Here is a 16,515-nt window from a genome sequence, read left to right on the forward strand (position 1 = left end):
TGAACCTTAAAGGAATGTCCAGAAGGGCACCACCAGGAGTGGAGCCTACGGTTAAATTCGACTCCACCTGGGAAACCTCAACCATGCCAGCTACAGAACAGATGCACACATTGCAAGCTTAATTCCGTTAACGAACGAGACTCCGTCATGCCCCGCGGTCCGAGTCCAGCTTACTAGAGGAACACGTGAGGCTCTGGCACATGAGATTGGCCAATAACTGGTGTGTCATGCCCTTACATGTCCGTGGCTGCGTGTGCGCTACACTGAAAAGGCCAGCGTTTGTCGCTTACAGGTGCAGATAACCCGCTGAACAACGTTAGTGATGGGGATCACTGATTACAATTATTACCCGCGAAAAATGATTTCCCAGTAAGTGCAGGTCAACCGCAGTTCCGGAATTAGGCCTAACCGTCATTCCTGAAAAAATGAAAAACTTACGTGTGCAAACCACAAGTGCTGTAGCTTGCTTAACAGCTCGCCAGCCGTTCTCACGCCCAGTATGGATTACACGTGATTGCACAAAGGTAAGACAGGGTACCGTATCCCCAGATAACATGTATGGATAGCGTACACATTCAAAATATATGTCTATACATCAGGAGGCAGGCTCAGACGGTGTTAGGCCCAGTATGGATTGCACGTGATTGCACAAAGTTTAGAAAGGGTACCGTGTCCCCGGATAACATGTATGGATAGCGTACACATTCAAAATATATGTCTCAGGAGGCAGGCTCAGACGGTGTTAGGCCCAGTATGGATTGCACGTGATTGCACAAAGGTTAGAAAGGGTACCGTATCCCCGGATAACATGTATGGATAGCGTACACATTCAAAATATATGTCTCAGGAGGCAGGCTCAGACGGTGTTAGGCCCAGTATGGATTGCACGTGATTGCACAAAGGTTAGAAAGGGTACCGTATCCCCGGATAACATGTATGGATAGCATACACATTCAAAATATATGTCTCAGGAGGCAGGCTCAGACGGTGTTAGGCCCAGTATGGATTGCACGTGATTGCACAAAGGTTAGAAAGGGTACCGTATCCCCAGATAACATGTATGGATAGCGTACACATTCAAAATATACATCTCAGGAGGCAGGCTCAGACGGTGTTAGGCCCAGTATGGATTGCACGTGATTGCACAAAGGTTAGAAAGGGTACCGTATCCCCGGATAACATGTATGGATAGCGTACACATTCAAAATATATGTCTCAGGAGGCAGGCTCAGACGGTGTTAGGCCCAGTATGGATTGCACGTGATTGCACAAAGGTTAGAAAGGGTACTGTTTCCCCGGATAACATGTATGGATAGCGTACACATTCAAAATATATGTCTCAGGAGGCAGGCTCAGACGGTGTTAGGCCCAGTATGGATTGCACATGATTGCACAAAGGTTAGAAAGGGTACCGTATCCCCGGATAACATGTATGGATAGCGTACACATTCAAAATATATGTCTCAGGAGGCAGGCTCAGACGGTGTTAGGCCCAGTATGGATTGCACGTGATTGCACAAAGGTTAGAAAGGGTACCGTTTCCCCGGATAACATGTATGGATAGCGTACACATTCAAAATATATGTCTCAGGAGGCAGGCTCAGACGGTGTTAGGCCCAGTATGGATTGCACGTGATTGCACAAAGGTTAGAAAGGGTACCGTATCCCCAGATAACATGTATGGATAGCGTACACATTCAAAATATATGTCTACACAACAGGAGGCAGGCTCAGACGGTGTAAGGCACAGTATGGATTTGACGGCCCAGATTACACAGCGGAGGAGCAGGGAGAGGTAAAGATTGCAAATGCTGGGGCCCTGCCCAAGCAAGGGGGGCCCACTCGTGGGCGTCGGTACTGGCACTGGGCCCCTCATAGTACAGCGGTGTGTCTGACGGCGGGTGTGCACCACCACCGTCAGAGACACTTGATTGCACTATGAGGGACCCTGTGCCAGAGCCCGCGCCCAAGAGTCGGCCTACCCACCTGTCCAGGGCAACGGCACTCGCACGGTGTCGTGCGCTAGGTGGTGACCCCGGCCATGGGGGGGGAGGCAGCACAGTTAGGGAGTTTTAGAAAGTGGCATATGTTGATGTTGGACATTCAGCTGATGCAAAAGGCGAAATAGGTGAAGTCCCAGGAAGAGGTGGACCAAAGCAAGCCATTTTTCTGTCACCCTATGTGTCATCAGGGGAAGGTGAGACAAAATCCTTGGAAACCCATGCATGGTTCATTTTAATGAAGGTTAGATCATCCACATTTTGGGTTGACAGACGGGTCCTTTTTTCTGTCAGGATTGATCCAGCTGCACTGAAGACTCTTTCCGATAGCACACTTGCAGCTGGGCAAGCGAGCTCCTGTAAGGCATATTGGGCCAATTCAGGCCAGGTGTCCAGTTTAGCGGCCCAATAGTCAAAGGGGAATGACCTGTGTGGGAGAACATCGATATGGGAGGAAAAGTAGTTTGTAACCATAGTTGACAACTGCTGTCTCCTGTCACTTTCCATCGATGCAGTATTACCAGTTGTGTGAGCGGTATTTGAAAAATCAGTCCACAACATTGTCATGAAACCCCTGTCTCCAACGCCACTTCTGCTGTGTGCACCACGAACACCTCTGCCAAGCTGCCCCTGGCCCGTACGGCTCGTGTGAGAACCATCACCGCTGCTGTGTGCTGGGAATGCCTCAAGCAACCGATTTACCAGAGTTGCTTGTTTATTAGCCAATATTAGGTCAAGGTTCTCCTGTGGCAAGATGTTTTGTAATTTGCCTTTATAGCGTGGATCCAGGATGCTGGCCAACCAGTAGTCGTCATCGTTCATCATTTTGGCAATGCGGGGGTCCCTTTTTAGGATCCGCAAGGCATAATCTGACATGTGGGCCAATGTTCCCGGTGTCAATGGTGCACTGCGAGTGCTGGTTGGAGGAGCACTTTCTGGCAAATCCACATCCCTCCAGTCACGCACAAACCCTGTACCAGACCTTGCTACGCCAACATTTTCACTTGCCCCACGAGATGCATCCTCCTCCCCTAAGTAATCATCCCCATCATCATCCTCCTCCTCCTCTTCTTTCTCCACCTCGTCCAGGAGAGGTCCCTGAGCAGACAATGGCTTAATGTCATCAAGGATTCCCTCCTCCTCTTCCTCCTCATCAACATTGGCTGCAGACGCCTGCTCCTTAAGGTGCGTCAAAGTTTGCATGAGCAGACGCATAAGTGGGATACTCTTGTTTAGGATGGCGTCATCTGCGCTTACCAGCCGTGTGCATTCCTCAAAACACTGAAGGACTTTACAGAGGTCTTTCAGCTTCGACCACTGCACACCTGTCAACTCCATGTCTGCTCTCAAAGTGCCTGGCCATGTATCCTCCCACAAATGCATTATGGCCTGCCTCTGCTCGCACAGCCGCTCCACCATGTGCAGGGTGGAGTTCCACCTTGTTGCAATGTCGATAATGAGGCGGTGGTTGGGAAGGTGGAGCAATCGCTGCAGCTTCTGCATACGAACGGAGTGTACAGGCGACCGGCGGATGTGCGCGCACAGTCTTCGCACCTTCTGGAGCAGGGCTGTTAACTCCGGATAATTTTTGAGGAAGCACTGCACCACCAGGTTCAAGGTGTGAGCCAAGCAAGGTATGTGGCTGAGTTTTGAAAGGGCTATGGCTGCCACAAAATTACGGCCGTTATCACTAACTACCTTGCCTGCCTCAAGATGTACACTGCCCAGCCATGACTCAGTTTGTCGCTTCAAGTACCTCGGCGGTGTGTCTGTCGCCCAAACACATCATCTGCAACACAGCCTGCTGACGCTTTCCACTAGCTGCTCAATAGGGGGACACATCATGTGCAACATTGGCAGCTGCAGATGGAGTGCTCGTACGACTGCGCTCTGTGGACGAGCTTTCGCTTCTGGAGGAGGAGGAGGAGGGTCGAACGCCTACAGCCAACTGTTTCCTATACCGTGGGCTAGGCAGCACTGTCCCACCACCGCTGTCCCCTGTGGACCCTGCATCCACCACATTAACCCAGTGCGCAGTGATGGACACGTAACGGCCCTGGCCATGCCGACTGGACCATGCATCAGTTGTGAGGTGCACCTTTCCGCTCACTGACTGTTTGAGTGCATGGACAATGCGGTCTTTCACATGATGGTGGAGGGCTGGGATGGCTTTGCGAGAGAAGAAGTGCCAACTGGGTAGGTCATAGCGTGGTACTGCATAGGCCATGAGTTCGCGGAAAGCTGCGCTTTCCACCAACCGAAAGGGCATCATCTCAAACGAGATTAGTTTGGCTATGTGGGCGTTCAAACCCAGTGTACGCAGATGAGAGACTGAGTACTTTCTTGACCTACTCATAGTGTCTGGGAGGGTGAGCTGGACTTGAGAGCTGCATATGGTGGAAGTAGCGGTGGACAGGGCGGACTGAGAGAGGGTTGATGATGGTGATGGAGTTGTTGTTCTTTCTGATGGCCTAGAATCAGTCTTTCGTTGATATAACAGTGGGATTCCCTGACTGCTGTGGCATTGCAACGACACCTCAACATTTGCTGCTGTGCTAACCGGTGGGTTTACAGTGGGGGAAACAATGTAGCGTTGCTGACTACCTTCATTGTGATCAGTTGCACATGTGGCACTTGAGGTTTGGTGTTGTGTCCACGCTTGCAAGTGCATGCTGGTTAAATGTCTAAGCATGCAACTGGTATTCAAATTTTTCAGATTTTTCCCTCGGCTAAAGGTCTTTGCACACTTCTTACAGATAACCTTGGCCTGATCATGAGGATTTTGTTCAAAAAAGTGCCACACTGCACTCTTCCTACTTTGGCAGACATTTTGCGGCCTAGCACGCTGTGATCTTTTGACCCTCTGGACAAGCTGTCCAGCAACTCTTTTGATGTTTGGAACCTGTCTTTGGAGTGCTCCGGGCCTGCCATATAACAGCTGTTGCGATGTCAATGTCTGCTGTGGATGCTCCTCATCTGAGCTATTGGAAGCAGCACCCTCTTCCCCCAATGGATGCCAATCTGGGTCAACAACTGGGTCATCCATCACCTCCCCTCCTATGTCATGTGCACCTTCCTCTGTGTCACCGTGTATGGTGGTATAGTGTGCGGGAAGGGGCACCTGAGTCTCATCAGGGTCAGAATCTGGCTCTGTACACTGCGAGGACAATGTAGTGCTCTGAGTGAATGTACCAGCAGAATCATCCATCAGCAGCTGTGCATCAGTGCACTCCATGTCAGATTCATCTTGGCCTGGGTAATTCACCATTTCACTTGATAATCCAGGCATGGTATGTGAAAACAGCTCCATGGAGTAATCAGTAGCATGGCCTGCGTCATCCTTCAATCTTGGTTGGGGTGAAGGACACAAGGAAAGGTGTGGTTCATGAACATGAGCCTTCAATGACGACTCAGTGCTTTTACTTTTTACAACTGAAGAAGAGGAGGCGATAGAGCTGGAGGCTGAGTCAGCAATGTAAGACAAAACTTTTTCCTGATGCTCTGGCTTTAAAAGCGGTTTGCCAACTCCTAGAAAACTAAGCGTTCGAGGCCTTATGTAGCCAGACGATGACGCAGGCTCAACACCTCCTGCATTCGGTCCTATTTTGCTCTTGCCACTACCATCAGATCCACCACCAACACCATCATTACCAGCTGCCAACCCCCACCCAATTCCACGGCCTCTTCCACCAGCCTTCGTCATTTTTGGTAGAAATGTAGACAAAATCGAACAAACTATATAGTAATGTAAAACAAGGTACAAGGTGTCTATAGGACAGGGGAGATTTTGAATTTCTGCAGACACTCGTGGACACTGGACACTTTTGGATTGTGTGAGGCCCAATGAATATCTGAGCGCTATGTGACAGGCTCGATGGCACAGCTGTGACCAAAGTGACTAGAGGATAAGGGAGATTTTGAATCTCTGCACACACTTTTGGACACTGGACACTTTTGGATTGTGTGAGGCCCAATGAATATCTGAGCGCTATGTGACAGGCTCGATGGCACAGCTGTGACCAAAGTGACTAGATCAACTTTATTCTCATTTGCACAAGGAAAGACTAGAAGCAATGGGATGAAACTGAATGGGAGGAGACACAGATTAGATATTAGAAAAAACTTTTTGACAGTTAGAGTGATCAATGAGTGGAACAGGCTGCCACGAGAAGTGGTGAGTTCTCCTTCAATGGAAGTCTTCAAACAGAGGCTGGACAAACATCTGACTGGGATGATTTAGCGAATCCTGCTTTGAGCAGGGGGTTGGACCAGATGGCCCAGGAGGTCCCTTCCAACTCTACGATTCTATGATTCTATGATTCTAGGATAAGGGAGATTTTGAATTTCTGCAGACACTTGTGGACACTGGACACTTTTGGATTGTGTGAGGCCCAATGAATATCTGAGCGCTATGTGACAGGCTCGATGGCACAGCTGTGACCAAAGTGACTAGAGGATAAGGGAGATTTTGAATCTCTGCACACACTTGTGGACACTGGACACTTTTGGATTGTGTGAGGCCCAATGAATATCAGAGCGCTATGTGACAGGCTCGATGGCACAGCTGTGACCAAAGAGACTAGAGGATAAGGGAGATTTTGAATCTCTGCACACACTTTTGGACACTGGACACTTTTGGATTGTGTGAGGCCCAATGAATATCTGAGCGCTATGTGACAGGCTCGATGGCACAGCTGTGACCAAAGTGACTAGAGGATAAGGGAGATTTTGAATCTCTGCACACACTTTTGGACACTGGACACTTTTGGATTGTGTGAGGCCCAATGAATATCTGAGCGCTATGTGACAGGCTCGATGGCACAGCTGTGACCAAAGTGACTAGAGTATAAGGGAGATTTTGAATTTCTGCAGACACTTGTGGACACTGGACACTTTTGGATTGTGTGAGGCCCAATGAATATCTGAGCGCTATGTGACAGGCTCGATGGCACAGCTGTGACCAAAGTGACTAGAGGATAAGGGAGATTGGATTGCTTTTAAAAAAGCAGTTTGCAGAGCAGTGGGTAAACAGCAATGCCAGCCTATCAGGAAGCCTTAAAAGGCAGCCCAACAACCAACACCACTGATACACCACAATATAGCCTCCCCTTGCACTGCACACACAGTGACTGGTGTGTTGTGCAGGCCAAATTGCTAGCAGCAGAAGCAGTTTTTTTTCTTCTCAGCAGGACAAAAAAAAAAATTGGGATTGCTTTTAAAAAAGCAGTTTGCGGAGCAGTGGGTAAACAGCAATGCAGGAATGTCAGGAAGCCTTAGAAGGCAGCCCAACAACCAACACCACTGATACACCACTATATAGCCTCCCCTTGCACTGCACACACAGTGACTGGTGTGTTGTGCAGGCAAAATCGCTAGCAGCAGAAGCAGTTTTTTTGTCTTCTTCCCTGCCTAACGCTCTCCCTACAGAATCAGCAGCAACCTCTCCCTATGCTGAGATCGGCAGAAGTAAGATGGCGGTCGGCGTGCACGCCCTTTTATACCCCCTGTGACGCCCACCAAAGCAAGCCAATCACTTGCATGCCCTTCTGAAAGATGGTGGTGACCCCTGCCTATGTCATCACATTGCCCACAGTGTCCGTGGATCCTGATTGGCTGAAAAAGAGCGCAAAACAAACTTTTGAAACGTGACTTTGGCGCGTAAGTCGCCGACCTCGTGGCTGACCTCATCCTAGGGTCGGGTTTCGTTTCATGAAACCCGACTTTGCCAAAAGTCGGCGACTTTTGAAATTTTTCGACCCGTTTCGCTCAACTCTAGTTAGCAGTGTTGGCTTATTGTCACAGCCGCCGCTGAGACTTACCCGCAGGGTCCTGTGCGCACCTCCCGGCGTGCACCCGCTCCCCGGCGCGTCCCCGCTGCTGACCTCTGGCCTCTCCGACGTCGCTCACACACTCCTCTGCCCGGAGCTCTGACGGCGTCATGTGACACGGTGGCCCCGCCCCCAACATGGCGGCGCCCATCGCCTATTTCTGCCAGGCATCTCTCCAGGTAAGACGCCTGTGTATCGTTCCCGGGCTGCTGTCCTTCTGGCCAGCACTCTGTTCGTTCTCAGGCCCCTCTGCGCTGCATCTCCTAGCTCCGCTTACTTTAGGTTCCTCTGCGGCTCTCTTCCTGGGTGCGCTCCTTTGGCTGTCCTGTTTTCCCTGCCTTCTCTCCAGTCGTGCTACCTCCCTGTGTACTCCTCGTCCGTGCCTTCTCTTACCCTCTTTCTCTTTTACAGCCTCCAGCCACTACCTGCTTCGTACCCCTCCAGGTCCCTGCGTCCTTCAGGCTCCTATCACTGTACTCCCGTTCCGCTGCTCCGCTGACTCTCTCACATAGTTCCCTGGTGCTCACCCAGTCGTCCCTTTGGCTCCGGCTGTCGCGGTTCCATCCCTTGTGGGCCTGCCCCTAACACTCCCTGTATAGGGGGTGGCTCCACCTGGTCCACCTCGTCCGCAGGGGCTCTGGAGCCGCGACCCAGAGGGTCCACTCCGTGTTGCCATCCGTAACACACTCCGTAACACTTATGTGCAGCCATGAATGATGAGAACAGATATACAAGGAGTTGAAAGCAGAGCACTTGCATTAAAGTCAAAATTTTAAATGTTCACTGTAAAAATAATGTTAAGAGGTGGAAATTTGCTTTTAGTTCGGTTTCACATGTGTGATATTTATGGTCTGACTATGGACTGCTATGTCCGATTTACACATGGGTCTCCTGACCTAAACGAAACAGCCTATAATATTGTCAGTGTCAATTCAGGAGATCTGTAGTTACTTTAGACATCGTGATACTTGGACAGTAAGTGTCGGACCTGTGAGCACAGTTTTGTACTTACCTAGTCTCTACAGTTTCAGAGATTATATGGGAGCACCCCCAGGGCAATTGGGGAGTTCACACTTACTCGGTACCGGGCCGGTGTCTCAAAATGAATTTGTCGCGGTGGTGGTGATCCGGTCCGTCGCCCTGGGCATACAGTGGGGCAAAAAAGTATTTAGTCAGTCAGCAATAGTGCAAGTTCCACCACTTAAAAAGATGAGAGGTGTCTGTAATTTACATCATAGGTAGACCTCAACTATGGGAGACAAACTGAGAAAAAAAAATCCAGAAAATCACATTGTCTGTTTTCTTTTCATTTTATTTGCATATTATGGTGGAAAATAAGTATTTGGTCAGAAACAAAATTTCATCTCAATACTTTGTGATATATCCTTTGTTGGCAATGACAGAGGTCAAACGTTTTCTGTAAGTCTTCACAAGGTTGCCACACACTGTTGTTGGTATGTTGGCCCATTCCTCCATGCAGATCTCCTCTAGAGCAGTGATGTTTTTGGCTTTTCGCTTGGCAACACGGACTTTCAACTCCCTCCAAAGGTTTTCTATAGGGTTGAGATCTGGAGACTGGCTAGGCCTCTCCAGGACCTTGAAATGCTTCTTACGAAGCCACTCCTTCGTTGCCCTGGCGGTGTGCTATGGATCATTGTCATGTTGAAAGACCCAGCCACGTTTCATATTCAATGCCCTTGCTGATGGAAGGAGGTTTGCACTCAAAATCTCACGATACATGGCCCCATTCATTCTTTCATGTACCCGGATCAGTCGTCCTGGCCCCTTTGCAGAGAAACAGCCCCAAAGCATGATGTTTCCACCACCATGCTTTACAGTAGGTATGGTGTTTGATGGATGCAACTCAGTATTCTTTTTCCTCCAAACACGACAAGTTGTGTTTCTACCAAACAGTTCCAGTTTGGTTTCATCAGACCATAGGACATTCTCCCAAAACTCCTCTGGATCATCCAAATGCTCTCTAGCAAACTTCAGACGGGCCCGGACATGTACAGGCTTAAGCAGTGGGACACGTCTGGCACTGCAGGATCTGAGTCCATGGTGGCGTAGTGTGTTACTTATGGTAGGCCTTGTTACATTGGTCCCAGCTCTCTGCAGTTCATTCACTAGGTCCCCCCGCGTGGTTCTGGGATTTTTGCTCACCGTTCTTGTGATCATTCTGACCCCACGGGGTGGGATTTTGCGTGGAGCACCAGATCGAGGGAGATTATCAGTGGTCTTGTATGTCTTCCATTTTCTAATTATTGCTCCCACAGTTGATTTCTTCACTCCAAGCTGGTTGGCTATTGCAGATTCAGTCTTCCCAGCCTGGTGCAGGGCTACAATTTTGTTTCTGGTGTCCTTTGACAGCTCTTTGGTCTTCACCATAGTGGAGTTTGGAGTCAGACTGTTTGAGGGTGTGCACAGGTGTCTTTTTATACTGACAACAAGTTTAAACAGGTGCCATTACTACAGGTAATGAGTGGAGGAAAGAGGAGACTCTTAAAGAAGAAGTTACAGGTCTGTGAGAGCCAGAAATCTTGATTGCTTGTTTCTGACCAAATACTTATTTTCCACCATAATATGCAAATAAAATGAAAAAAAAACAGACAATGTGATTTTCTGGATTTTTTTTTCTCAGTTTGTCTCCCATAGTTGAGGTCTACCTATGATGTAAATTACAGATGCCTTTCATCTTTTTAAGTGGTGGAACTTGCACTATTGCTGACTGACTAAATACTTTTTTGCCCCACTGTACATGTATAATAGGTGGAATTAATAAAGTTTATGTATGGATAAGTTTGTGACGCCACCTGTGGTATCTGGTCAGAGGTGACCAGCGCTGCAGTGCAGATCCTCTGGGACAGATGGTGGGATGCAGCAGAGGAGTATTCGCTCTCCACAGGCAGAGCTGTAGTCCCAGGACACCAGTAGTAGATGCTGAGGTAGATGGTATAGTGTTAGGCACAGAGATGTAGCAGTGCTGAGTAGGTTGGTGCAGGAGGAAGGCAATGACACAGCTGAATGCAGTTCTAATTCTTTACTCACGCTTCTGGCATAGACCGGTGCCCGCTTCAGTGCTGTGTCCTCTAGGTCAGGGGCTCAGCCAACTCCCAGGCAGATGGAATACACCCTTCCAGCCTTTTCTGAATGTCTCTTTACCAGCGCTAATCTGAAGTACTTGTAGTTATGAATTACACTCAAGTTCCTCTTTCTTGCTGTTTCTCAGAACTCCACTCGCATGACAGACAGCTGTAGCCTACTTCGGGGACTCCTTACAATCATGTCCCGGCTCACACACATTGCTACTGTGTCATCAAGTCTTAGGTGGGAATAAAGTGGTCTCAACTTCTATTCCTCTGGTTTCTGCTGTAGAATCATTAGTATCACATACAGCCTCAGATACCGGCGCCCGGCCTTTGGCGCTTTAAACTTAGGGAAGGGCTCTGCTCTAGCCCTCATCCCCAGCTCTCTCCTCCTTATGTTCCATGCTTTTCTATCTTTCTTCTGAAAAACTGATCTTTCCTTTCTCAATTTCATTGCCAGCAGCTCCAGCTCACAGGAGGCTGCTACCAATACGTCCTTTCACTCCATCCCTCTCAGGGGATTCTCTTCCAACTTCCTGTCAGCTTTCCCCCCTTAGTGCCATCTAAGCTCCACCCACCTCCCAGCACCATTCATGAACCAAAGCAGCTGCCATAAAGGGTGCTCTTCTGTTCTAAGGTGTCTGTGCTGGGTGTAGGTGCTGGAGTCTAGTCAGGTGTTCCCATCTTACCTGAGCAGTGAGACACCACACCTCAGGAGGAGGTGCATTACCTCTGTGGTGACTGAACCCTCAGGGCCACCACAATATCACTTAGAAAGGGACTAGGCAAGTATACTGTACCTTTGGTGCAATGGTTGCGTTTATTTAAAGAAAAAGCTGTGTGTTTACATTTTTCCATAATGATTACTTTAAGTATATTGGACTATGTTTTAAACTTTTTTTACTCTATTTTATTTGCTCACCCTATAATGGCTTAATGTGCTTTCGATGGGTAGCTCCTTTCTATGAAGAGGTAAACTTTCCTTTGCATCCCAAGAAGAACCATTCTGTTGAATCTGTCGTTTGATTAGAGGGTTGAGTTCGATGCTGTCGCACCTGTTTCCAAAGACAGATCACAATTTTATACATAGATGATTAGATGGATTAATTGCTACCTAAATATCCCATATTTTACTGAAGCCTGGAAGATGCCAGGAGGCCTGGCCTGTAGTGAAGAGGACTGAAATGTGGCACACCTAAGGATGGAAAGAAATAGACTCGACGTTGAGCAGCAGGGTGAACTGAGAGGTGAGTATTCTTTTAAAACAGAAAATCTAAAATTCACCTCTTTGGTTGCCTCGCTCCTTTTCTTTCTGGCATTACATGCTGTATCTCCAAGACTTCCAGTAATATCCAGGCCCTGGGGTTCACGTTTGTCAACAGGTCACGATGCTGACGTTATGATGTGCAGTAACCTCTGGGGCCTAGACACGGCCAGAAGTCATGGTCTATAGGGAAGAGATGCAATGCAGTGTATGATGTTGGAAAGAAGAAAGATGATCGGATGGCGAGCAGTGGGGGCATCCGGAGTAGTCTACAGTAAGATTAGTGTGAGATTAGTATTATATTTTTTTCCAAATTACATACATATCGAGGTTACTAACAAAGCTACAGAATGTGTCTAGTTTGTAGCCAAGATTCTGCCTGTATTATGAAGATCTTATCAACCCAGCTTTAACAGAAGACGTGAAGATGTGATAGCAGAAAAGCTCAGCCCTCCAAACATAGGTGTGCAGTTAAGGTGTCTACAGACTTTTGACTATAGAGTAATATAGAAAAAAATGCTGATCCAGAACTCATTAGTTGTCCCACTTAAAAGGAATCTGTCAGCAGGTTTTTGCTGCCTCATCTGAAAGCAGACTGTTGTAGGCAAAGAGAAGCTGAATCCAATGATGTATGGCTTAGATTACGGTATGCAGCCGTTCTTACACGATCAGAGTTTTTAGATTTAGAATGGAGCAGAGCTGAAAAGGATAACCCCGCCCACCCCAGGCTCTCCATAAACAATATCCATAGAAGGTGAGTTGCTTATTTGCTGGACTAGTATGGCAATTTTAGTCTCCTAGTGATAAATCCTTCACAGTTTTTACACAACAGCACACACTATGAAAAGTGCCACTGTAACGTGCTGCTGCAATGCAGTACAGCGCAACTTCCACCAGGGGGTGCAGGTGAGGGAAGAGAGGTTGCACACACACACAGTGTAGTAATGCAGAGCACCTCACAGGTGTCACAGGTAACAAAAGAGTGGTTAGACTAGCTGAAGTCAGCAACTGTCAGGAGCAGAAGTACCAAGGGAGAAAGCAAGAGCGTAATCAGGGACGAGGGAGAAGTCAGGACCTACCAGGAACTTGATATCATAAACGTAAGACGTAAGCAGGGTACAAGCCAGAGGGTCAAAAGCCAGTCGTAAAGCATGGTATCATAAATGGAAAAACCAGAAGCAGAGTCCAGGAATCAAGCCGGGTCATACACAAACCAGGTAATCAGGGGCAGAAGGACCACTAAAGGAATACAGGTTAGAGGCACTAGCTTGGAAGCTTGCAGTATAGCTGACACTGGCCCGCAGGCTGCAGAAGACTGAAATAGCTCAGCCAGCTCCATAATGAGGCAGAGTGGATTAACCCCCGCATGACCAGTCCAAATAGAAGACAGCAGAAAACAAACTCTGGACTGGATCACGACAGCCATATCCTTGAATTAGGTGTCTCAGCCTCTATCTCCTGCTGTCTTCAGATTACATAGCAAAAACCTGCTGACAGATTCTCTTTAAAACATTTGTTTATTCAAAAAGATGAAAAACATGCATTCCAGGGGAATGTTATTGTGTTTAACTTAATTTTCTAAGATATTCAATACAGTAGGTCTGAAGATAAAACCTTACTTTAAACATGTTCAGAAAATGTAAAGGCTTCAATTACTCTGGATTCACACACAACATCTAGTTGCGTTCTTTGCGGAGCTTCTAATGGGCATTTTCAAATCTTTTTACTGTCACTTAATTGTAAGATATGAGTATTGCTACACAGACAGTATTTTTGTAATCAGTCTTTTTCATTGCAACGCATTAAGCTTTACACCTGCTATTTTTAATGTTTTTTTGTCTAGAAAAATCTTAGATAGGCTTTTTAAAATTCTTAAAAAAATGTGTATTCAAGCATAAAAAATAAGACTATATCCCAACAAAAATAATGTGAACACAATATGATCTTTCTTTACCTCTCTAATTCCAGGCATTTATTCCAGTACTCTTTAAATTTTGTAATTTCATTTTCATCTACTTGTTGTTCATTTGGGGTCTAGAGTAAAAATTTAATCAAATGTTAGCTTAGGTTCACATGTGATTTTATTCTTTGCACAATGGAGATCAGTTTAGATAATAATTGCAAAATATTAGCTTACATTAGTTTGCGTCAGTTATAAAATCCATTACATTATGATTTAAAACACCACTCCAGTGGGATTTCTTAAACCACTGGAGTGGTGCTTTCAATGGAAGTCCTCTGTCCTTGGTCATGTACTTACCATCTTCACTGTTTTTTGGCACCGGTCCAGTCCCACGACTCCATCTTGTGAGCGCAACTTCTGAGTGGTTGGAAATCAAAAGTCACGTCACAAGCTCTCATTGAAAGACTATGAGAGACAGAACGAAGACAGAACTAAGCTCTCATATACATACATTGATTAGTGATCCCCGGCTCGCTCCATGAAATACTGGAACAGACGACAGGTCAGAAACTGCAGGAGTCGGACTGGAGCGGTGGCAAAAATAGATGAAAATGCTGGAAGGTGAGTATCCAACAGGGGGCAGGGGACTTGGATTTTAAGCAACACTCCAGCGGTAAAATTAAAAAAACCACGTTGGAGTTGTGCTTTAAATACTTCCAAAAAATTTTTTTTATGGATCCTATCAAAACTAATAATGGTGGAACAGATGAAGACTCACACAAATGTGGCATCATTTTCTGTATAATGTAAGATGACTGGCAAAAACCAAAACTATGAATTTATAAACTATATTTTTAACATTTGGAGGCTAAAAATAGCTGAAAAAATATAATTGAATTATACATAGTAGTATATCAATTTACCCTCCACCAAAAATATTTATATAGAGTCTAAGGTAACAATCCTATTATATAAAGAACCAGCATGAAGCAAAAAGCTAATTGTACAATATAGAATGCATATTCAGCTGTTGAATAAACATGATAGTGGGCACATTTATGAATGAAAGTGGACTCATTATTTGGTGCAAAATTAACAAAATAAGGAAACATTTTAGATTAGACATTTTTATAACTTAATAGCTGAAGTACCCGGCATTGCCCTGGTACATTAACTAACTGTGGTTAGTTATAGCAAATTATAATAATTATCCTCCATCCCATAGTCCAGTGCCCATATACCCATCACACATGCTCCATCCCATAGTCAAGTGCCCTTATACCCATCACACATCCTCCATCCCATAGTCCAGTGCCCATATACCCATCACACATGCTCCATCCCATAGTCGAGTGACCATATACCCATCATACATATCCTCCATCCCATAGTCCCATACCCATATTCCCATTATACATATCCTCCATTTCATGGTCCCGTGCCCATATACCCATCATACATATCCTCCATTCCATAGTCCCGTGCCCATATACCCATTACACATCCTCCATCCCATAGTCCCGTGCCCATATACCCATCACACATGCTCCATCCCATAGTCGAGTGCCCATATACCCATCACACATCTTCCATCCCATAGTCCCATACCCATATTCCCATTATACGTATCCTCCATTCCATAGTCCCGTGCCCATATACCCATTACACATCCTCCATCCCATAGTCCCATGCCCATATACCCATTATGACATCATCTTCGCCATGGTATCCATTCTGACATCATCGTCACCATGGCAACCATTATGACATCATCATCGATACACACACACACACACACACACACACACACACATACACACACACATACATACACTCAGCTTTAAATATATAGATTTGCACCAGAAAGAATAGTATTATTAAAATGCTTAACATTTTGCTCCGGAAAGCTTGAAAGCGGGCATAATTTAGGACAATATAAGTTTTAGACATATTTATTAGTGACGAGTGAACGTGCCTATATAACTTCTTATCTGAGCATACCCAGGTGTTATCCGAATATCTTGGGTGTGCTTGAATATTATGTTCGATTCCTTGTGGCTACATTGCCTGTTAAAAAGCCTGAACACATGCCGGGATTACCTGGTTTGTTAGGAAATACTCACATGTGTTGAGGTAGTCTAGCAGCCGCAAATTATGCAGTCACAGGGACTCGAACAAAATATACAAGCAGTCCCAAGATACTCGGATAATGCCCGGGCATGCTCATATAAGACCTTATCCGAGCACGTTTGTACATTACTAATATTTGTGACTAGTTTTCAACAGTGTCGTGCAAAAAATGATACAAATTATACCTTTTCCAAACTGGGGGGGGTTTACATGGTTAGCAGAGTTCACCATTTACATTATTACAAGTATCAAAATAAAAATTAAGCTATTCTGAAAAATCACTCCTATTAATTAGGTAAAAAAA

At 46.3% G+C, this 16,515-nt stretch overlaps 1 pseudogene; it reads left to right on the forward strand.

The window, feature by feature from the left end:
* The first annotated feature begins 7,965 nt into the window (after nt 1-7,965).
* LOC141086076 (polymerase delta-interacting protein 3 pseudogene) overlaps nt 7,966-16,515 on the forward strand; it is a 42,521-nt pseudogene continuing 33,971 nt past the window's right edge.

This window comes from Dendrobates tinctorius, unplaced genomic scaffold, assembly GCF_039654945.1.
Source record: "Dendrobates tinctorius isolate UK_male_01 unplaced genomic scaffold, ASM3965494v1 ptg000030l, whole genome shotgun sequence".
In the NCBI taxonomy this organism is placed as follows: domain Eukaryota; kingdom Metazoa; phylum Chordata; class Amphibia; order Anura; family Dendrobatidae; genus Dendrobates; species Dendrobates tinctorius.